Raw genomic sequence first — 24,921 nt, forward strand, 5'->3', positions numbered from 1 at the left:
ATCATAAACGTTCCTCCAAACGCCGTGCCTAAAATACCTTCCCGCTCAATGCGATTCCTATTCATCTATTTACATTGTCGTTTTCACCATCATAGCCAGCAGGCTGTGAGGAGGGGCTGGGGTAGGGGGAGGCCCCAATGTGTCCACTAATGTCTTAACATGTTAGTTAAATTCAGCTCCAATGATACATACAGTAGATCAAACATTTGTCTGCCCAGAAAGCAAATATTTACTGACCAATCCAAAATTTGTCAGTGCCAATATAAATAGCAGGTCTGACAAATTTTTTAAAAATGTTTGTTCTAGAGAAAAAGTATAGCAATTTGAAGTGTGTGTCTAGAGGAAATATCGAAAGTATCTGACATAGCAAATTCCAAATCTTATTATAATCTTTGTACTATATTCCATTGAACAGCTTGCCAGGGTTAATGACTCTGTGATTAAGTATATGGCTTTGTATAGCGTAACAGGCAAGCGTTTGAATTATAATACAGTTGCATTGCTGTCTGAAATTTTGTTCTAGTTTGCAATCCTGGATTTTTTGGCACAAATTGTCAATTCCGTTGTAAGAAATGTAAAAATAACCTTCCTTGTAATTCTGTTACTGGAGAATGTGTGGGCACGGGCCTCACCAAGTGTGGGTTAGACTCTCCAGATCCAAAGTGCATTGATGAAGGTAAAAATACGGATGATCTGAAACAAGTGTCATGTATTCTCTTATTGTATGAATTCTATCTATTTGCCTTTCTATTAATATCTCTTTTCACTTTTCTTTCCTTCTTTATCTGTCATCTGAAATCCCAATACTGATGGCTTTTAAAATATTTTCCCCTTTCTATCTTTTAAATGATGATGTCAACATAAGATTTGTGTCTATTTTTTTTAAATAATTACAACAAAAGGTTCTGAATATTGTAGTTGCTCGGATCAAATCGCTTACTGCAATAAATAGTAGCATGCAGATTTGTATTCCTTTCTCTTTTTCCTTCAGTGTAAAAGAGCAAAGAGTCACTAATGGTGTAGGTTTTCCACTGATACTGTGGGTCCACTCTGATTGGTGCTAGCAATTGAATTTTGGCCTGAGTCACACACCAAGTAGGGATCCCTAATCATGCCTATCTCCTTCAGTGGTCCCTACTTATCTGTAATATGAAAAGTATACCTCACCTCACTACCTCTGAGGATGCTTGCCATAGATGCAGGCGAAACGTCAGGAGAGAATGCCTCTAGACCATGGCCATATAGCGCAAAAAAACCTACAACAACCCAAAAGTATAATGTTGCTCAACTTTTAACAGCTGTTGGGAGGACTTTTCAGACAATGTCTATACATCACGAACGTTTAGAGATAGAGAAACAATGCTTAAATATAATATTTTATTATTATGGTCTATTAATAAATGGAAGAGCTTTCATTGATGTTCACATCTGTGCTGTTACATCTGTTGATTCCCCCCCCCCCTGCCTCATACTAAATACTATTTTGATTTTTAAGTTTTCATAAACCCATGTCCAAAGATCCCGAATTGGTACTATTATTCAACATCATGTTACTATGTGGAAGATTCAAAAACTGACACATGGGCCAATGCCCGAATTGCTTGCCAAGGATATAAGGAAACAGATTTAGTTAAAATTGCAAACAGCCATGAAAAGGTATGACATACAATTTTTTTACTCTTCACATAATAATAAGCATGTTTAGCTTTCGGATCTCTTCCAGCAGGTTATTGCACAGTTGTGGGGCAGCCGATGAAAAGGTTTTCTGAGTGACAGTTGCTAGTCGGGTTCTGGTTGGTTGGAGTAAGCATCTGCCAGAAGACCTAAGTATCCTAAAAGGTGGATTGTGCAGGAAAAGGGAATCCTAGTAGTTTAGCTAATAAATCGTCAGTTCTTGAAATACTATGATCACATCCTAATTTTTTTTTTCAAGGAATGAGTGCAGCTTTCAAAGAAACCTAATGAAGGGATGAATCCAGAAACATTTGCCTCATCTGGGCATAGATAAAGTTGATGTCAAGATTGACCATGTAGACTATGGCTGTAGCTGTTAATTTATGTTTTTTTTTTTTTTTGTGAAAACTATATCATTATGTGTATATCATTGCAAGTTGAATTTGAATAAAGCACATGTTGATATGAAATCAGCTATCTTAGACAATTGTCAATCTGGAGTGTAAATATGTTAGATGTAATGGATTGTGTGTGTGCGTGCTGAAGTGTTGGTTCTTAAAGTTATTGAACTTTATATTGGAAATATTTTCTTAATTATCGTACAATTCTTTTTTATTTTAGCATTGTTTTTTTAAAAAGGCTTTAGGACACCACTTAACTGTCCTGCATGTTACTGTTTAAAAGAAAAATAGAATAAGGTGGTGAGACAAAAAACTAGCTTTCATTTTAATCCAAAATTTGTATTCCAAGCCCATGTGATATATGGGTCAGATAATTGTTTCTGTGCTTCTAGATGTTGGTGCAGTATAAAGGAGATGACAGCTGGATTGGTTTGACTTTCAGCAAGCAGTTATATCAATATTTTTGGGTAGATAATTCATCTTCAGTATTTCAGAATGCATGGTGAGTCTTTTTCTAAAATATTCCTGTGTTATCAGAGAAGTAATCTTCCAACTTTTGAAGTAATAAGGAGAATGAATGCATTCTTGTATTAGGTTTATTGATCTGCCAGCATTATTTTTCCCCTTTCTTTTTCTAGCTGAGGAGTGGGGACAAGTATTTCACATTAAATTACACTTCTAATTACATTTGCCAGTCACTATAAAATGTTTATTTTGTTTTCAAAATTATTTAGAGAAGCTCTAGTTCTTCTGACTTTCATGCCTCTCAGACCATAGTGGTTTCAATAATAATATTTTATTTTAGTAAGCTGAGATGTCAGCAAATGTTTTGCACAGAACCATTTATTCTTCCTTTTCTGGAGTAAGAAATCAAACCAGGTGGTTTCACGTTCACTAATATTGCAGGTTCTTTGACAGACATATAGGCCTTGTCCCTACACAGAGTTTTTGATGAAACATAAAGAGCCTTTGATGAACTGGATATTTGTGTATAAATAAGATTCTTAAATGATTATGAACTCAGCAAACAACTCTCTTCCCTCATTCTGTCGTGCCTGCTGTTATGATGTAGCAGACCAAAATGAAAGAGAAATGCTTGGTGCACCTGAGCATGCATAATTGTGATTGAGGCAGTGTTCCCATCAAAAGCTACTCACCTCTGTAATGTTCCATATGAGTCTCTGCACAAGTGCAAACCTATATTTGTGAGTTCAGAGAAGATCACTTGAAGAAGCACAGTTACATACAATGAAACTATTCTTCCTGGATTGGGAAAAACGATCAAGCTGTTTCAACCAACTTCAGACTGTAGAACAAGCAAGATGTCATATCCTGGCTTGATCGAAAAAATTTTTCCATGTCAGAAGGGATTTGAGAAACTGCAAGTCACTTCTGGTGTGAGAGAATTGGCCTCCTGCAAGGATGTTGCCCAGGGGATGCCCTGATGTGTTACCATCCTATGGGAGGCTTCTCTCATGTCCCTACATGGGAAGCTGGAACAGACATGTGGGAGCTCACCCCGCTCCCCGGATTCAAACCACCAACCTTTAGGTCAGCAATTCAGCCAGCACAAGGGTTTAACCCATTGCGCCACTGTAAAACAGTGGTTCCCAATCATTGATCCTTCTGGTGTTTTGGACTTCAACTCCCAAAAATCCCAGCCAGCTTACCAGCTTTTAGGAATTTGGGAGCTGAAGTCCAAAACACCAGAAAGACCAAATGTTTGGAACCACTGATTTAAAATGTCGAACTGTAGTATACCATTTAAAATGAGACTGGTTTGATGCTTTAAGCTGTGAAAGGAAGAGAAAAGGGACCTCATATATAGACAGGCTTATTCTTGTCTTTTAAAGTCAATATGATTAAACAAGGATGGTGATTTTCAAAAGCTGGAAAGGCTTGGTTTTGTCTTAAGCTCCAGAATCTTTGGGTTGTGTATAGAAATGTTCGGATAAATACACTTTTATCAAACTGTTCACAGCTGTAATCGCTCAGTGCATTTCTGTGTTATTCTTGATTGAAGTTTGAAAATTATTGTCCCAAAGTCATTGTGGTTTTTCAAGGCTTTGGATAGCATCATTAATATTACTTTGTCCTAAGAATTTGTTTCTAGGTCATTGTTACAGTTTTTCTTCCTCTTAAATGTTGGCAGGGTAGTTAGACGAAACAGAAGAAAGACACATGCCACTTATGACTGTGGAGTTGCCTTCAAAAAGTATCTTTCAGTGACAGATTGTTCCCAACTAAGAAAATGGGTTTGCAAAAGAGAAAAAGGTAGCTGACTAAGAATGTCACACTGTCTAAAAACTGATATTGAGTCGTCAGAATTTGGATAGTCAAACATGATATGATAGAAGTTCTGTTTTTGCACTTTCGTTTTTGTCTGGTAGAACCGTTTTTCTGTAGTACCTCAGAGACTATGGGAAATTTGTTGACATAAAAGATGATCATTGGATGATAAATGAGTGTGTTTTAGAAACAACAAGAGAATTCTCAAAGAAACCATTTTCTTCAACAGTGTAATTAAATCATACAAGTTTCAGTCTTATTAATTTTATTTGGGTTTCAGTTATTATTTATCCTGCCCTTTTACATTCAAGATATACCTAAATCAGTAACATCACAAGTTCGGTTGGTGGGAACGAGACAGTGGACTTTTTTGTCATTGGCTGTCCCTTGGCTCTGGAACTCCCTTCTTCCCAGGGAAGCCAGAATGGCCTCCTCCCTGACCTCCTTCTAGTTAAGACCCTTCTTTTCAGGCAGGACTTTTAAAGAAGATTTTAAAGACCAAGTCAGGGGGTGCTATGTCTTTAATAATAATAATAATAATAATCATCATCATCATCATCATCTTTATTTGTACCCTGCCACCAAAAGATCACAAATGATTTTCGAGCTCTAGGAGCAAAGCTAAAAGAATGTAATGTACAGGTGGTCTTTTCATCCCTCCTCCCTGTTGTAAGACACGGACCCACAAGAGCCAGAAAAATAGTACAGGTCAATGACTGGCTTAGAAAATGGTGTCAGGAGGAACGCTTTGGCTTCCTCGACCATGGCCTGCTTTTCCAGGAGGATGGCCTACTGGCAAGGGATGGGGTGCATCTCACACAAGTAGGAAAACACCTTTTTGCTCACAGACTCGCAAACCTCATTAGACGCACTTTAAACTAGGTCCACCGGGGGAGGGGGACAACAGCCTTGCGAACACTACTTTACCCATAATGTCTGGGAATCGCCAGAAGGCTAAACAGAGGGCTGCACAAACACAACAAGGACCAAGTACCAAAAGCACAATAATCCCAATTAAACAGCTCAAGGGAAGATCCCAGGGGCTCACATGTCTTTACACTAATGCACAGAGCATGGGAAATAAGATGAACTCCAACTTTTAGCACAACACCACAAATATGATATCACTGAAACCTAGGGATCACTGAAACCTGGTGGGATGACTCCTATCGCTGGAATGTAGATATCGAGGGGTATAACCTCTTTCACAGAAACCGAACAAAGGGGAGAGGAGGCGGAGTAGCCTTATATGTCAAAAACTCTTATGCTGCAGAAGAGATTCAAGACAGCAATCTGGGAAACCAGCTTGAAATCATCTGGATAAGAATCAAGGGAACTGGGACTCAAAAAGATGTCGTTGTAGGCGTCTACTACAGACCCCCAAGTCAGGAGGAAGAACTTGATGAAGTCTTCTGCCAACAGTTGACCAAACAGGCACAGAGAAGAGATGTAGTAGTCATGGGCGATTTCAACTATCCCGATATTTGCTGGAAAACAAACTCGGCCAAGAGTACAAGGTCCAACAAATTCCTCGCTTGCCTTGCAGACAATTTCATGGTCCAGAAGGTAGAAGAGGCAACAAGGGATTGGCTACTCTTGATCTCATCCTAACAAATGCGGAGGACCTGATCGACGTGGTCGAAGTGGTAGGAACCTTAGGGGCAAGTGACCATGTGCTCCTGCAATTTGAGGTACAAAGGAAGGCCGAAACTAAGACAAGTCAAACCCGCATTTTGGACTTTAGGAGAGCTGATTTCCAAAAAATGAAGGAAACACTGAGCAGCATTCCGTGGACACAGATACTAAAAGACAAGGGAGTTACGGGTGGATGGGAATTTCTCAAGAGTGAAATACTCAAGACGCAATTGCAAACCGTGCCAACAAAGAGAAAAAATAGGACAAGTGCAAAGAAGCCAGAATGGATGTCCAAGGAACTTCTAACTGTGCTAAGACACAAAAGAGACATGCACAAGAAGTGGAAAAAGGGAGAAATCACCAAAGAAGAATTCAAACAAATAGCCAACACCTGTAGGGAAAAGGTCCGCAAGGCTAAAGCACAAAACGGGCTCAGGCTTGCCAGGGACATTAAAAACAATAAAAAGGGCTTCTATTCTTATGTCAGTAGAAAAAGGAAAAACAAGGAGGCGATAGGACCTCTTCGTGGAGAAGATGGGGCAATGCTGACAGGGGATAGGGAAAAGGCAGAACTACTTAATGCCTTCTTTGCCTCGGTCTTCTCACAAAAAGAGAGTCTTCAACCTCAGCAAGATGGAGTGGATGAGGGATTGGAGGACATCCAACCCCAAATTGGGAAAGAAGTCGTCCAGGAATACCTGGCCGCTCTTAATGAGTTCAAGTCCCCAGGGCCAGATCAACTACACCCCAGAGTATTGAAGGAACTAGCGGAAGTCATTTCGGAACCATTGGCAACCATCTTTGAGAGTTCTTGGAGAACGGGAGAAGTTCCAGCAGATTGGAGGAGGGCCAATGTGGTCCCAATCTTCAAGAAGGGAAAAAAGGATGACCCAAACAACTACCGTCCGGTCAGCCTCACGTCGATACCGGGCAAGATTCTGGAAAAGATTGTTAAGGAAGCGGTCTGCAAACACTTAGAAACAAATGCAGTCATCGCTAATAGTCAACATGGATTTATCAAAAACAAGTCATGCCAGACTAATCTGATCTCTTTCTTCGACAGAGCTACAAGCTGGGTAGATGCGGGGAATGCCGTGGATGTAGCGTACCTGGATTTCAGTAAGGCAAAATAAAATACAAAGACGCAAAATAATATCAAAATAAAATACATGAAATAACAAAATAAAATAAACACTTACAAAATTACATAATAGAGAAATAAAACACAGTGGGCTGGCCAAATGCACTAGGATAAAATTGATAAAATCCTGGATGAGATAAAGAGTGGGAGAATGTGTTTCTGAAGGAGGAGCTCAAAAGGAACAAACAATGGGGTTAGACCTTCATTCAGGGCGGGGGGAAAGTGCATCATGAGGATGGAAACTGTAGTGCATCATGAGGATGGAACAGACAAAAGTGCATCATGAGGATGGAACAGACAAAATATGGAATTATGTTCACTCGCTTCATCTATGAATAGGTTTTTCATTGGTTTAAGAGTTTTAAGTATTATTTTTTACCATTAATATTGCATTCTATTTTGATGATAGTATGTTTTTCGAGTTTTAAGTTGGTTTTTTTTTTGCTACAGAACCCCCTAGGTAGGGGTGGAGAACGCAGCACCCTCTTTCCTGACATGTGCACCATTGCCCGCCTTCACTCACCATCCCACTCATTATTTTGGTTTTACTGTAAGCTGCTTTGAGTCTCTTTCTTGAAGCGAAACGATGGTGTATAAATAACAATAACAAAAATAATAAACAACTTCAGGACAAATTTTCACCATGTCTTGTAGACTTCTGGGGATATGTTAGGCCCAGAAAGATTAGTTTTTAACAACATGAAATTTTGTTGAAATATTTCCTATTTCAAAAAAAGGCCTTTCCTAGACTGAAATTGCCCTGAATGTCTCTGTTGGGGTTCAGCCTGTGTGTGAACCTGTACCTGACTCTCTGATCGTATTTCCTGATGTCAATGAAGGTGTCACTGATTCTGAGGTCAATGTAGAAGATGACGGTTTGTGTAGTGAAAATCCTGCTACTTTGGAAAGCGAAAGTCCAAATTCCCATGAGAATGATTCAGAGCCCAAGCATTGAACTTTCACTCCCTTTTTGCTCTCCAGATAATATGCCACCTGGTCCCTCTAACGAGAATAGACGAGGGCAGATTTGGCAAAACAGAGGCGAAGCGCAGAGTTTACAGAGGTCAGCTAGATTAAGAGATATGCAAACACGGCCTTCAGGCACGTCACGAAATAGATTTCTATGCTTTAAAAATGCTTGGCCTGGATGCCCATTTAGTCCAGGCATCGTTTCAGATTCATGTGCAGACTCTTGCAGTTCTCCTGCTTCCCGTGGCTTTGTTCCAAGGAGTTTCTAGTGCTTCAACTACGGTTAGTGGATTGCTAACAGGTTCCAGGATTTAGCAGCGGTACTGTGGGTTTTTGATTTTGTTCATGGACATTTCTTGTTGCTGATTTTTACTGTGGCTTTTTACCTTGCATTTTTCCTCTATTTTTGTACTCTTCTTTCATCAATAAAAAGGATTGTTTTTTCCTGAAGTCAAGTGTGGTGGATTATTGTCTTGGGCTCCAGTTTCCTGCTCTGGGTTGCAACAGTCTACATAACATGATAGAAATACTCTACTCTTCCCAGAGTTATTCTGGGGCAATTTCTATTTTTTTTTCCAAATTATGCATTTTTAGTCCCAATGGCATAGGGCAGTTATGGTGAACCCTTTAGAAATGGAATGCCCAAACTGGGGAGGGGGGGGCAGCCTGGGTGGGTAAGTAAGTGGGGCAAACGGGGGAGGGTGAGCAAGTGGTAAGTAGGTGAGCAAGCAGGGGTGGCAGGTAGGCAGTGGGGCACATGCCAGGAGAGAGGTTGCTGTGTTCTCCACCCCTGTCTAGGGGGTTCTGGAGCAAAAAAAAAAAAAACTTGGGACATTTGGGCTAATTTAATAAACGATGCAGTTTGTAAAATAGGTTAACACAAACATGCATTTTCTTTATACATACACATTCAGAAATATGAATCAACTTGTTCAGATGGTTCAGCAGAGTGCACGTATCCATTACTGATTTTACAGGTCATACACACAGTAATCATCAGATAAAAGCCCTGTTTTCATATGATGAAAATGGGATATAAATCAAGTAAATCATTGTGCTGTCTTTATATGCAGAATAATTACTATATTAATATTTATGTAATTTTCTCTCAGTTGATTTATATTTATTTTAAACAGTTGTTGATCTCTTTACTGAACATACTGGAAGAGCCTTTTACTTGCCTACTGGGAAAGCTCCAAAGTATGCTACTTTAGATAAAGCCAAAGATGCTTGTTTAGTTTTGCGGAAGTGTACTGGAGTGGTAGAAGCAGCAAAAGATTTCATGTTGCACACTGGTATGGAGATATATAACACTGGGGACAAAAAAGTGAAGACCTGGATCAAATCAGGTATGTTCTAAAAATGTTGGTAGATTTCATTATTTTATTATGTTACTAGCCGTCGCCTGCCATGTGTTGCTGTGGCCCAGTCTGTGTAAATGTGTTTTGTGTATGTATGTATGTATGTGTATATATGTGGTTTTGCGCATGCATTGTAATGTAATATTTGTTTTTTGGCTTTTAAAGTCTCTTCCACTGTGTTTTTCAGTGTTTTATGAGTGATGGTCACTTGTTGGCCTGATAGGTGCATTGTGTCCAAATTTGGTGTCAATTCGCCCAGTGGTTTTTGAGTTATGTTAATTCCACAAACAAACATTACATTTTTATTTATATAGATTTACTGAAATGTATATGATTTAACACGATGTACCTTGTATAAATTATTTGTAATAGTAGCAATTTAGGATGATTTGGTTGGATGTCCCATTAGGTAGATAAAGCATTGGCTTCTGTGTGCTGGGGAAAGGTGGAGGGTGTTGAAGTGAGTAGAAGATGCAAGTTTTTGAATTAATAGAATCTGATTAAAGGCTTGATTTGAATCATTCTAAGAATCAAAGAACAAAAAATTAAAGCATAACATCTGTTCCATCTGAATGTAGTGTAGCAGAACTTTCTTTATTCTCAAAGCCACTGAATGCTCTGAAATCATGCTGATATTATTCAAGCAAACTTCACTATTCTCGTGCCTTATAAATAAATATCTATAAAGTCATTTTCCCAATTCATTTATTATGTAGTTCAGACATTTTCCCCACAAATGAGGCCTATTCATTGTGTTGAAAATGCTTATTAGTGTGTGAATTACAATGTATTTTGTATCTTATTCTAATCTAGACTTTGATTTCCTTTTTTTAAAAAAAAAAAAAAGATTGTACTGCTGGAAGGTTTGGGAAAATGTGTGAGCATAAGTGCCAAACGTGTGATGACGATGTTCCATGCAACCCACATACAGGATTGTGTGGAGACAGCTTGTTCTGCAACAAAACAGATAGAACTTTCACTTGTGAAAAAGGTGATGTGCAAACCTTTTATATGCTGTCATGTTTTACTATTCCTGTGACTACAAGAATTCTAAGTGTCACACAAATACTATGGTATAATACAGGAATGGGGAATGTGTGGTGAACATATGTGTTTCCTAAAACTTCCATCAGATTTCAAGGATTATAATGTCTCTCAGCCTAAGAATTCTGCAGCTTTTAGGATTGCATGTTCTGGACTTCTACCAGGATTTGGAATTGAGACTCCTTTGATCTGCTTATCAGATTACCTACTTAATAGGCTTGTGCAGTTCGCTGAACCTTGATCTGTTTCTGCTGGCTGAATTCCAGGAGACCCACGGATCTGTTTTTGCTCCTCCTGAAAATGGGTGGTTTGCCAAATAGCCGTTTCTGATCCGCAACCAAAAGACCTGGGAAAATCTAGCCTGTTGGCAGGAATGGGGAACTTACGATGATTCCTTTTCTTCCAGGGATCCTTTCCTTTCTTCCTTTCAGGGAGTCTGGGTTTGAAGAACGGGGTTAAGGAAGCATGCTTCCTGGGACTCTTTCCTTAGACACAACTTGCATAAGACATGTCATGGCATTCTTCTATTCTGATTGGCCCAACAGGTAGGGTTCACAGGGAAACCCCGTGTGAGCAGCACACAGCAGCCTCTCCACACCACTTGGTGCTGAACAGGAGAGGACGAACTGTGATAGGCTATCATGTGTTCCCACAGTGGATGAAAATACGTGATGGCTGAGCTCTTTCCGCTACAGCCATCTGGCCAAGCCAAATAAGCAAGATTTGCCAAAGGGAACCAAATCTATGCACAAGCCTATTACCTACAGTCTGGTGGGTTGATGCAGGGAGCATGATTCATTGTTTCTTCTGAACTCTCGGTGGATTTTAGTACTTTTGACCATTGTAACCTTTGAGACTACCTAGCTGGATTGGGAGGATAAAATTGCAGTCTCTGTGCACACAGAATATGGTCTTCGCAGAATGTCCCTTTGTGTACTGTATGTGTATGCATTTCCTAAGGGTTATTTTCTGTATCACATGATCAGTATCTATATAAAGCTGTTTGGAGACTCAATTGGAGATATGAAATTAATGAATTGTTTATTGTAACAACCATAGGCCATGACATCAAATAATATACAACCTTAAAAGTACAATATAAACATTAAAACTTATTCTATATATTGGTTCTTTAAAATTATAAAGCTGTTTGGACAATCATTTGGACATCTGAAATGATGTTTCACCAATAACCTGATAATAGCCAGTTTTATTGTTCATTGTCTGACATCACGAACTGGTAACCTCCCAATTAGACTACTGTAGTGAGTTCTTTGAAGGACTGCCCTTGAAGACTCAAAAGCTGCAGCTAGTGAAAAATACAGCTGCAGAACTGTTGATAGGGACTATCATTTGAGATTTTAACTGGTTCCAATTCAATTGATGTCTTAGGACCACTGAACCCCTAACTAAAATAGATCTCTACCTACTGTCTTGGAAGACAGTCTTCAGGAGTGAATACAATGATAGAAATTTTACCTCTGTTTTCATAAGGATTGGGTAATTAAAATAAGACACCCACTGAAAATAAGCCATAGTGTATCTTCCTGGGGAAAAATAAATATAAGACGGTGTCTTAATTTGGAGTAGGAGATTGGAACAACATGTAAACATACTAGCAATTTCTGTTAAAGGTTTTCACTGATGCACATGGGTCACTGATAATTCAGAAATCATTATTTGTGGATAGACCTTGATTTAATCATCAAGGTTTAGATACATTAAGGACCCTTCCACACAGCCATATAACCCACAATATCAAGGCAGAAAATTTCACAATATCTGCTTTGAACTGGGTTATGTGAGTCCACACTTCCATATATTCCATTTCAAAAAAGATAATGTGGTATTTTATTCAGCTGTGTGGAAGGGGCATAGGAGAGCTGAACCGCCCTTACTAGCATGGACAAATAAATAAAGCTTGTTCAGTGTATGAACAAAATTGCTCTTTTGTATGTAAACTGCTTGATTGTTATGTATTATGTTTGGCCTTCATATGTAGTAAAACATAATCAAACTGCAACTGATTCAGCATTTCTTTTTATATTCCAGGGAGCTTGATTGGTGGGAGGTGTCCTACTGAAGATGGCTGGATTTACTGGTATGGCAGTTGTTATTACATTAATGGAACAGAAATCCAAGACTGGATGCAGGCAGACGATATGTGTAGAAAGTATAGCGGCACAGACCTTCTCTGGATTACTAGTGAAGTTGAGAAGGTATGAAATTTTGTTTTCACACTGCACATATTTTCTTTCATGATATTACGTATGCAATATAGAACCCCTGATAGAAAGTATATATCCTTAGTAGTTTGTTTGTACAGGCAGTTCCCGAGTTGCGAACAAGATAGGTTCTGTAGGTTTGTTCTTAAGTTGAATTTATATGTAAGTTGGAACAGGTACATTTTAACGTGATAACTCCAAACAAATATATATAAATAATTTTAGTTTTGGATAGTGTTGTGGACTTCAGTGGCTTGTTATGGAAACAAGGATTGGTGATAAAGCTTCAGTGAAGACACCTTTTGCCCATGACAGTTCTTTAGGAGTGAATTTCCCTCCTTAGAGGTAGTTTTCTTACTTCCTCTTTCACCCCTGTTTTTAACTATGAATCATTTGTAAGTTGGATGTTTGTAACCCGGGCACTGCCTGTATATGCTTTTTAAATTGTTTATGTAGTATTTTACAGAAAAATATTCCATTTTATAATTTTATACATTTTCTTCCCAAAGAAAGCACTTCTTTCTTTACTGCCCAGAGGAGACTACTGGACTGGCCTTCATGGGAATTGGTTTTGTAGCCATTTGCATTGGTCACACAGACATGCTATATTTACTCCTTCAGAATGGTGAGTTGAGTGAGGCCTGCTGCCACCAGCAGTAATAACCCTCCTAGTTCTGAGTCACACACAAAAAAGTTAAATGAACAAATATAAAATAATGAGTTTTCTGCTCATTCCTTTCATTTTCTAAAAAATCTCTTTGGAGATTTATGAGAACTAGATAGAACTTACCTAAATCTTGTTGTATTCGCACTGTTCAAACTTTTGAAATGTGTGTCTGTGAAATAATGGTCAAGAATTTACTATTTAAAATACAATTACATCCACATGCTCATGTCTTGTAATTCAGCAAAATATCCTATTTTTTAAACTCAACAACACTGATAGTAGCCTGGGAGAACAGAAGTAGAAATTGTAGAAAGGAGAAAAATTCGCAGCAGCACCTAATACTTCTATTGTCTGTTCATTTGGTTGGTCTAAAAAACATTTCTGAGGTGGAAAGAGAAAGAGATCTCAAGCAAGTGTAGTAATGTGATTTACATGAGGCTTCTCCAAACTGCAACACCAAGACTGGTGTCAGGTGTTGATTTTATAGAAAACAGTAGTCATAGTGATGTCAATTCAATGTGCTTATTTAAGGTGTAACGATACATCACTAGGCAGCCTGAGATCTGAATGTCTACCTCCTCCCATATGTACAGGCCAGAAATTTGAAATCTTCAGGGCTATACATAACAGGGCTTTCTTGTAACAGCACCCTGACTGTGGAACTCACAAGTCTTTTAAGCCTCCAAGGAATAGCCAAAGAACTTTTCAGCATAGCCATTAGTGTCTGAAATTATTGGGCTTTAACTTTTTAAAACTTGTTTCATGGGGTCTTTTTATGATTGCTTTTAATTTTTAATCTATTTTTATATGTTTTTAAATTTTTTGATCTCGCACTATTTTAACTGTTTTTATTTGTTCACCTCCTAAGTACTCTTGTGAGCTGGGAGGGAATACAGAGATGTCTTAAATAAATAATCCCAGTAGTGCTGGAGATCTAAGTTGCCTCATATTCAAACCTTTTTTGACCAACTGCGACACCAAGCCAGAAAGTGACCCTTCCCAGACAGATACACAGTAGTGCTGGAGTTATTATTATCATTATCATTATTATTATTTTGTTGTTGTTGTTGTTGTTGTTTATTCATTCAGTCACTTCTGACTTTTCATGACCTCATGGACCAGCCCACGCCAGAGCTCCCTGTCGGCCATGGTTACCCTCAGCTCCTTCAGAGTCAAGCCAGTCACTTCAAGGATATCATCCATCCATCTTGCCTTTGGTCGGCCCCTCTTTCTTTTTCCTTCCATTTTCCCCAATATCATTGTCTTCTTTAAGCTTTTCTGTCTTCTCATTATGTGGCGAAAGTACTTCATCTTTGCCTCTATTATCCTTCCCTCCAATTAGCAGTCGGGCTTTTTTTTCCTGAAATAGAGACTGGTTGGAGCTTCTCGTGGTCCAAGGCACTCTCAGAATTTTCCTCCACCACAGTTCAAAAGCATCTATCTTCCTTCGCTCAGCCTTCCTTATGGTCCAGCTCTCATATACGTAGGTTATTACAGGAAATACCATTGCTTTAACTATGCGGATCTTCGTTGCCAGTATGTTGTCTCTACTCTTCATTATTTTATCGAGATTGGTCATTACTCTCCTCCCAAGAACTAAACGTCTTCTGATTTCTTGTCGGCAGTCTGCATCTGCAGTAATCTTTGCACCTAGAAATACATTTATTTATACCCTGCTTTTTCTCTCAACAAAGGAGACTCAAAGCAGATTGCATTAAAACATTTCAATACAATTTAAAATCTACAAATATAGAAACATTAAAACAGAATTAAATAGCAATGATATTTAAAAATTCACAGTTAAAATTTTAAAAAAGGATTTAAAACATAATCAAAGTTAAAATCACAGCACCTCCTGACTTGATGTTAAAAACATTATTCTTTAAATTTATTTATTTATTTATTTATTTAGCAATTTTTGTGTACCAGTCTTCTCCCCTCTATCGGGGGGGGGGGGGGGGGGAGTCGGGCTGGTTTCCAACAATAAAATCACAAAACAAAGCCTGACTGAATAAAAAGGTTTTAATCTGCCAACACAAGGACAGAAACCATTATGGATTCCCTGGCCAGGGAGTTCCATTGTCGAAGGGTAATCACTGAGAAGGAAGGTTCGCTCTTTCATTCCCACCAACTGAGATTGAGATGGAGGTGGAATCAAGATAAGGGCCTCCTGAAGATCTCAGGGCCTGGGCAGGTTCGTACATGGAGATGTGGTCAGACAGATAACCTGGACCTGAGCTGTATAGTGCTTTAAAGGTCATAACCAGCACTTTTAATTGTGCCAGGAAACAGTTAACTAGTCTGTTAACTGTCGCCCTCGGGCTGAGAGGGGCGGTCAATAAATGCAAAAAATAAATAAAAAAATAAATAAATAGTCTGCCTTAGTTAGCAATCTGGCTACAGCTCTTTGGTGCTGTCTGGAACCGCCCTGACTGACCAAAACCATCTCTGTCTAAGTTTCAATGTGTTTGTTCTCCTCCAGTTCATTACAGATGACAGACACTGGTTTAGGGTCAGGACAGCTTCCTTGGCTTTAGGTGGGAAGGAGTAGTAGAGTTGGGTGTCATCTGCATATAGGTGACATTGCACTTCAAAATTCTGGATGACCTCTCCCAGCGGTTTCATGTATATGTTATATAGCATGAGGGGAGAAAACAGAACCCTGGAGGACCTCATAGCACAATGACCAGGTTGTCGAACAGGAGTCCCCCAGCACCGCCTTCTGGGTATGCCCCTCCAGGAAAGAATAGAGCTGCTGTAAGAGTTCAGTTCATTATAAATGGAAATCCTAATCTAATAATTGAGAATAGCGTTACAGGCACATCCTTTCAGATCAAACTGCTTCTGGTTCCATTTGAGCATAAATTGATATGTTCTTGGCTCACAGTTTCTTTAAATAAAAGTTAAGGTACAGGGTGAACTCCTATGAAAAACATACTCATCCCCTTCTCTCAGTTAAGTGATGAAATGTGATAAATATGTGTGGCATGAGTGGACCTGAAGGCCTAAACAGCCTAAAAAGATGGAAGAAACCGATTAAAAATGAAGTAGATCAGATGCATTGTGGAATCCAAGACATGGCATACGAAGTTAGGACTTTTACAACAATGCTGAGTTGGGATCTTTGACACAGAACCAGGATATGGTCACTTGTAAACAAGTACCCTATAAAAAGAAAGGGATTTTCCCCTTAAACCTCATGACAGGACAGCGCTGCAAAATCATGCCTGATCGTCTGAGAAGCCTTTTTAGAAAAGGCGATTCTAAAAGTGGGTTGGATGCTCTGTTGTGCATATGAATGAATAATTGGTAATTTCTTCTCTGCTCTTTGTATGATTGAATTGACCACTATCAAATAAAAGTCGATACATCCAATACTGGTTGTCTGAAGAGTCTACTTGTGTAACTTTGACTAACACTACAATTCAATAAAGAATGTGAAATAACACAGAGACTTATTTTTGGTCACAGAAAGGCCAGAGCTTAGTCCATTCTGGGAAGAAAAAAAACATATTAACAGGAGCTACTCTCTGTGTGTTGCTGCTTTTTGTCTTTTTGAATAGATAGGCAGTAAGTAAAATGGCAGCGATAGCAGCTTTTTTGGCACTTCCCCTCAAAGGACCTCTGAGAGAATAAAGGGGTTCAGTGTTTCTTTTAGGTTCTCCTGGACTGAGTTTTTGCCTTTTGCCACTAGAAAAGGGCACGGTTCTTTTTTTTCATAAGAGTTAAGGTACACTACTCACATTGACCTGTAGATAAATTGGCCCAGGTTTCTTGGGGTTGATTTTTGAACTGAAAATGTTAGACTTATACAACCTGAGCATACATACCCATTTTGTGTATATTATGTTTTCTAAAATAATGTTTATTTTGTAAATTGAGGTTATGGACTGGGCAGTGGACATTCTATTGGGCATGCTGTGTACATCTGACAGTTCCTGAAGGTGAAATGACAGGAACTCGCTGTGGTAGGAAAGCATCATTCATTTGCAAGAAAAGAGAGGAAGGTAATACAAATGAACACTTAGATACAAAGTAATGACTTTTTCTCCTGAAAATTTCAAAAAACAAACCTTGGTGTTACCATTTATATAAAGTATGCATTTTATTACAGCACTATATATAATGGGACTTGAGCATCTGGGGATTTTAGTATCCACAGCAAGTCCTGGAACCAACCCATAGCAGAAACCAAGGGTGCCCTGTATTGCTCTCATGGGCTCAATCCACATTTTCATATAATATAGTCAATGAAAACTCATAATGCAGTTCAATGCAGTTGAACTGCATTATATGAGTCTACACTCACTATGTAAGTCAGGTTCACACTACTAAGTATTGTTGACTTCTCTTTAATCTGCTGGTGTACTTTTGATTTATTAGAGGTTCATTTGTAATTTTTGAATTATTAATTTTTGAATTTTGCAAGAAAGGACATTCTGCATTCTGCTAGTTTTTGTGAGAGAAGGGATTGTTGGTGACTATGCCTTGATATTTACATTTGCTTACTGAGTTGAACTTTCTAGAATGTCCCTGTTCTCTACCAGCTCTATTTTTCCCACTGCACCAGCCTAAATCCATAACATCTAATAAATCCAATGAAATGGGGGGGGGGGGGGGGATTATTCCAAAACCGATCATCACATTAAGTGATATAAAAGGGAAAGATGGGTAAGAACTAGAAAATAGAAAAGTTCAAAAATGTCATTGCTGTTGCAATCTACAATGAGAACTGCAATTGCAGATTGAATCAGTTACTTGCTGGTATGATTCTGAAACATGTGGGCTGGCCTCTCTCTTTCAAAACATAACATTTGTTCTTTTGGGAGCAAAAAATAAAAATTAAAAAATTTGTATATTTAGGAAAACTGTAGGTTAATTTCAGACTGGGTAATAGTTGATTTAACCACGTGTTAAAAAGATCAACAAGTGGTGTGATCTGGAACCTTGGGTGAGTTTTTTTGATATGCTGTTTCTGACTGCATTGTAGCTCACATTGGGAGTGTATGTTTTGTATGTACTTCGAATCAGCTTCAAACTGGATTTTAATGTCTGTGTAGAAGGGCCCTCAGTCCATTGTTTTTTATAATACAGCAAGGGTGTTTTAAATGTTAGTTGACTATTTGCATTGTTGGTTGTGTTTCTGCTTTATGTGAGGGGGAATGTCTCTTATCTTGCCTTCTGAACTAAATTTCCACAACCAGAAGATAAACAAAAATTTTGGTCAGTTAAATTTTCCCAATTAACTTGTTGCTATACTCTATGTAGAAAGCATGCTTAGATGGAAGAGGGTTTTTGTTTTTTTTATAAAACTAAGGGCTGATTTGCCAAATGAATTATTTTCATGTTGTAGAAACGATGGATTTTCGTACATTTCGTGGTTATTACCTGATTGGTATTGCCAAGGTTACTAAAGCTGTCATCCATAAATCCTTAAGTGAAGCCTTTCACCATTGTAGATTGGAAAGAACACTTTGTACTGGAGTTCAAAAGATGAGAAATGACTACATAACGTTTCTTGCAAGGCGACTGGTACTTGTTAGTGGATCCTTTGCAAATTTATATACAGCATATTTGAAAAGTGGTATGTATGTCTCACAAGGTTGGGATGTAACTGGTGCATTGTAATTATACTTTTTGATATCCATAAGGTCTTACTCAAATTTTGTATCCATAAGGTATTACTCAAATTTATATGTATAGATTTATTTATATCCATAAGTTGTAAGTCAACTTTAATGACTGAGAAACAGTGTCTTAAGGTAAAAGTAAAGGTTTTCTTTGACATTAAGTCTAGTTGTGTCTGACCTTAGGGGTGGTGTTCATCTCCATTTCTAAGCCTAAGAGCCGGCATTGTCCATAGACACCTCCAAGATCACGTGGCCAGCATGACTGCATGGAGTGCTGTTCCTTTCCTGCAGAACCGGTACCTATTGATCTACTCACAATTACAAGTTTTCGAACTGCTAAGTTGGTAGAAGCTGGGTCTAACAGCAGGAGCCCACCCCGCTCCCAGGATTTGAATAAGCAACCTTTTGGTCAGCAAGTTCAGAAGTTCAGTAGTTTAATCCGCTGTGCCACCAGGGGGCCCGACAGTGTCTTAAGCTTGGCTAATGATTAAGCCCACTATAGAGATAGTACTTTATAGTGTATGAATGAATGAATTTTATTGTGAAAGTCACAGACCAGGAGTACAATGCATTAAAACATTAACATTTGAGGATATATTAAGATCAATGATTCAAAATATTTAAAGCAGTAAGTCCCCAACATGGAGTCGTCTGGATCAGCTCTTATAAAATCTGCAGATATAGACACTGAAATAGATAGGTTAAATATCCTTGAAAACCATCCACAATCTACCTCCTTATTTTTATAGCAGCAGCACAAAACTTAGCCACCCTAAGAGTGCTTGATGATTCCTATCATTGTGATGGCACACCCGAGCCTTTGGGAAAACTATAGCGTCTGGCTTTACTCAGGGGCTGTCTGTATACCTTTTGTTAAGTTTAAGACCCTTTAACACAGAGAGGCACTTTAGGCAAGGTGAAAACCAAAATGACCAAAATGAGTTTACTGCAAACAAGATGAATAAAGGGTTAACTCGACCCGGGACTAATATAAGGTAACTTAAAACAATACATTACAAAGAGGGATTTTTCTGGTTGCAGTCATCTCTCTGGAGTCTTCTGCTTCTAGTGCAAAGCAGTGGTTTACAAGTTGTTGCGTATAAACTGTCTCAATCGTCTTGCAAAGCTTAAGCTGGTCATAAGCTTCTGTTGTCCTTTGGACTGCTGGTATAATACTGCTGAATGCAGGTGCTAAGGATGCCTGATATACTCACATAGTATCTAAACTATTGGGAAAACATATAAACAGGGGGAACTGAAGCAGGGGAGAGGAAAAGACAGAGCTAAGACTTCACAATAATCTATAAGATGTTTTACATAGTAGTTGTTATTTCTACTGGAGTAATAAAAAGAGCTCAAATATCTCTATAAGTCACAATTTAAAATTTAAAACATGGCTGGCAGTTTCTACTTTCTCTGTACTGCATGGGCATACTTGTTCCTGGTATGGGTTTCCCTGCAATAATGCTAATGGCAACACATTAAATCTGGCGAGGGTGAAGGATCTTCTAAATTTGAGAATGTCTAACTTTGATATGGAGCCCTTTGTGGCACAGTAAATTAAACCACTGAGCTGCTGAACTTGCTGACTGAAAGACTGGCGGTTTGAATCCGGGGAGCAGGGTGAGCTCCTGTTGTTAGTCCCAGCTTCTGCCAATCTAGCAGCTCAAAAACATGCAAATGTGAGTATATCAATAGGTACTGCTTCGGCGCAAAGGTAGTTGCGCTCCATGCAATCATGTTGGTCACATCTCCTTGGAGGTATCTACGGACAATGCCGGCTCTTTGGCTTACAAATGGAGATGCTAAATGAGACTCAAATCCTTCAACTTCAGTATTAATACCAGTAATGATCAGTCAGATGCCGCTGTTAAACTCACAATCTACTCTGCTATTAGTTTTCCAGCAACAAATGTTCAGGTACAGCATCTCTGGAATTTTAGATTCTGTGAAGCTATAATGGCTAATAGACATATTTGTTTAAAATCGTTCATGAGTCTAACAGGAAAACATTCAAAAGATGGTTCACCTCAGTGGTCCAACCAGTCTATATATATGAACTCCTTACATTTACACACAACACAAACTAGATTGGAATTTCAAGTGCTCAAATAACTGCACCACCCTAAGTCTAATAGCTGTTTTATAGCTGGAATAGTGAACTCATCGTTGAAGTTATGCTCCTTTATGTAATATAATGTTTATCTTTGTAGACTGGAGAGATATTTACTTTAAAGTATTTTTATCATAGTGAACCTTCTTAAACTAAGGAAAGATGAGCCATGCTGTTTAGGTTCAGTTTTACTATTATTTAACACTTCAATTTTCATTGTTACAAGTTACAAATGTTTACAAGTTTTAAGTGTGAAAATTGAAACCCCATAATTCAACAAAGTCTTTATATTCAGCAATGAGTTGTTTGTGTGTCTGGATAACTTTGATTACTGTACTATTCTTGGGTTATAAGACTGTTCCATGGTTTAATGCTGCCATTGGTATTACCATCCTAGGCCAACACCCTCCCACCTATGTTAATTTTTTTGGACTGGTTCTATAATTGACTTAACATTTCTTTTGGTAGCTTGTACACCTGGATATTATGGTTCTCGGTGTAGTATGTTTTGCAGTTGTAATGGGACTGAAAACTGTAATCCATTAACTGGACAGTGTGCTGAAAATGAGCAATGTAATGAAGATTACTTAATAACAGAGTGTGAAAAAGGTACAGCATTTATAGTCCTATTCGTTGTTTCTTCCTTCCGCTTCCATCCCACTTGAATGAAGACTAAAACCAGAATCCATTTACTTGATTTATAGCTTTGTTGGCCATAAACACAAAATAAATTGTTAGAAGTGTTATTAAATGTTTTTCACATGCCATGTCACAAACCGGCACAGAGATGGGAATGTTAAATTGCTGTTTCTAAATGCAAGTATTAGGAGGGAACCACATGCACAGCAGTCTAAGGATGAATATTTCATATATTTTTCTAGGAACTTAATTTTGCTTCCCCCCTACTCCCACTACTTCAGAGCATCCGAAGTAGGGGATGGCATCTTACTGCGCCTGTATTATGAAACATTAGAGGGATATTGAAAATCCTCCATCCGGCAGCTCCATTGTGGCCAGGCATGTAGCCGGGGGGGGGGGGGGCTTGAGGGGCTTCAGCCCCCCCCCCCCCCCCCGAAATGAAATCCTGGCTACGGGCCTGATTGCGGCTTTCTCCCAAGAACTAGAAGTGCACTAATGCTAGGAAAAAATGCTCTCCAGAGTATGTTTGCCATAGTCTTTGGAAGCTCCAGAGACAGAAAGAACATAATTGTGACTTTTTAAAAAATCTTCTAATCCTTTAACAATTATTGTACTTAATCAGATATATGGGTTTTCTTTTTACACAAGTGGTTTGGTCCGTTCTCAGCTATTCTTAATCCTACTTGTTGAGAATGTAAATTGATCAGATCTTAGGTGAAAACAATACCTAGGTAGACAACCTGTATATGTATATGTGAAAATTATTATTGTTGTAAAACGTCTAATCCCATGAAATGATGGAAAGAAAGATATTCGTTACTTTACCACTGGTTATTTCCAATAATAGATTTGTCTGTCTGTCAGTCTATCTAACTATCTGTTATGACTATAAAGGACAAGAAATGGAGAAAGTGAGGAAAGAAAATCTGGCATCTTGTGGGGAAAGCTAATAAGATCTAGTCCACAGAAGTTCCTGTACATAAAGATAGGATTTTTGAGCTGAAATACTTTTCAGCAATAGCTTTTCTTTAACAACTTATTTATCATCAAAATATAGTTGCAGCCATTACATGAATAATGTCACTATGTAGCTGAATGCAGTTGACCTCTTTTGCTTGGAATTGCCATCTGTAAAAGTATTTGGGTCCAGAGGGAAATGACATTGGGCAATTGTGGCATTACCTACTTATATAAATTCTACTTTTCATTTTTCAGGTGTGATTAATCTGAAATGCCCAAGACATCATGGATGGTGGTTTTGGAGAGGTTACTGTTATTTCATAGCACCAGTAAAAGATCGGAATTGGGAACAAGCAAAGACTTTTTGCTTAGCTTATCACGATACTGAACTGATGCCACTGCCAGACAGTAAAGAGGAAAAGGTAGCATTCATTTGTTCATGTAACTCTGGAAGGGCATCTATGAAATAGCTTGACATAGTAATTTGAGTGTTGAATAAGGACACTGGGAGACCAGAGTTTAAATATAGGCATGAAAACCCACTGGGTGACTTCAGACAAGTAGTTCTCTTGCCGCCTCAGAGGAAAGCAAAGGAGAAATCTTGCCAGAGAAAAACCCATAATAGGGTCACCATAGGTCAGATATGGCTTTAAGAGAGATGACAACAACAAAATATATTAATTTTCAATCTAAAAGTAGGCCAAGCCCCCAACCAACTAGAGAGTTGCATGGCAGCTACACCCAACAGACCACACCAATACAATGCAAGTTAAAAATCACAAGTTAAATTGACTGGGTAGGCCTGCCAGAAGACAGGCATGTAGCTGGGGGGGGGGGGGGGGCTTGAGGGGCTTGAGCCCCCTCCCCCCAAAATTCTCATGGTGGTCCGCGAGAAGGCCCTACTGGTACATTATTTAAACTGTTACGTTCATATCATGATCTGATCACCATACTCAATATAGCCCATATGCATGGGGGTATTGGGGTAATTATACAAAAGATTTGCTAGGGTAGACCCTCTTTCACTCAGACTCAGCCCCCCACCCCAATCAAACTCAGCCCCCTCCCCTCCCCGAATCAAAATCCTGGCTACGGGCCTGCCAGAAGAGATAGGTCTTCAATTTTAACAGCTTGTTTAGCTGTCTGTTATCGTCTGGTAGGTAATTCCATAGTCTTGGGGCAGACAATAAAAAGATCCTCAGTGTTAAGGTTACCAATTAAGTGCTGGCTGGCTGGAGTAGCACTCCCCTCTCGCCAGATGACCTAAATATCCAGGGCAAAATGTACAGGAAAAGGTGATCCTGTAAATAACCTGGGAGAGAGAAGAAGATCCCCCCCCCCCCCCCAAATCTCCCCAGCATGTTTGATATTGTCATTCCAGGCACTGAGGAGTGTCTACCTCTATTTTTGTCCCCAGTAAGCACTGCTAACCTGTTAGAGTGGGACATAGAAGGTACCGTCCCTTTTCCCCAGGCTACCTGAGCCCAGGGAAAGCAGGATGGCATCTGACAACTGTGCTACTTTCCTCTGTTGAATAGAAAGCCTTAAAGTCATCGGATAATCCAGACTTTTGGGGAAGCTCTGGATTTTGAAGCCACTTAAGGTAACACAGGCAAGGGCTGCATAATGCTGGATCAGCTTCGTGAATTGTATAACAACCGCAGAGCTGATTTGACTATGAGGTAAATGGCATGTCAAGGTACACACTTTGCTAAAGATTATCTTCATCCCCACTGAAGAAAAAGATAGATTGGTAGAAAAAGATATATGGCCCATATTCAACAGTATCAGGGCTGAGCTAGAACTAATCATTCCCAAAGGCTTGTTTAAACCACCAGGTCTTCAAGCATCACACATTGAGATACTGAATACGTGGGGAGGGATGGGGCCTGTCTTATTTCTCTTGGAAGGGCATTCCAGAGGCAGGGGACCACCACAAAGAAGGCCCTCTCTCTCATCCCCACCAACTGTGCTTGTGATGGTGGTGGGAGCGAAAGGAGGACCACCCCAGAAGATCTTAACGTTCATGCCAGTTCATAGAGGGAGATGCGATCATGAAGATAGGCAGGGCCCGAACCGTTTAGGGTTTTATAGTTCATAACCTGCACCTTGAATTTGGCTCGGCAACTTATTGGCAGCCAGTGAAGCTGTTTTAAAAGGCGCGTTGTATGCT

General features: G+C 39.0%; 2 long non-coding RNA genes across 2 annotated transcripts; both read left to right on the forward strand.

Annotated features, from left to right (window-relative positions):
• Positions 1–499: 499 nt before the first annotated feature.
• On the forward strand, positions 500–17,407 carry LOC132765578 (uncharacterized). Its single transcript, XR_010909435.1, has 8 exons — positions 500–676; positions 1,496–1,656; positions 2,468–2,577; positions 9,246–9,458; positions 10,318–10,461; positions 12,567–12,733; positions 13,249–13,364; positions 17,289–17,407. It is a non-coding gene; the product is annotated as an uncharacterized lncRNA (long non-coding RNA).
• A 1,356-nt stretch (positions 17,408–18,763) lies between these two features.
• LOC132766660 (uncharacterized) lies at positions 18,764–23,159 on the forward strand. Its single transcript, XR_009630535.2, has 3 exons — positions 18,764–18,990; positions 21,618–21,758; positions 23,004–23,159. It is a non-coding gene; the product is annotated as an uncharacterized lncRNA (long non-coding RNA).
• Positions 23,160–24,921: the final 1,762 nt, after the last annotated feature.

This window comes from Anolis sagrei, chromosome 2, assembly GCF_037176765.1.
Source record: "Anolis sagrei isolate rAnoSag1 chromosome 2, rAnoSag1.mat, whole genome shotgun sequence".
NCBI lineage: Eukaryota > Metazoa > Chordata > Lepidosauria > Squamata > Dactyloidae > Anolis > Anolis sagrei.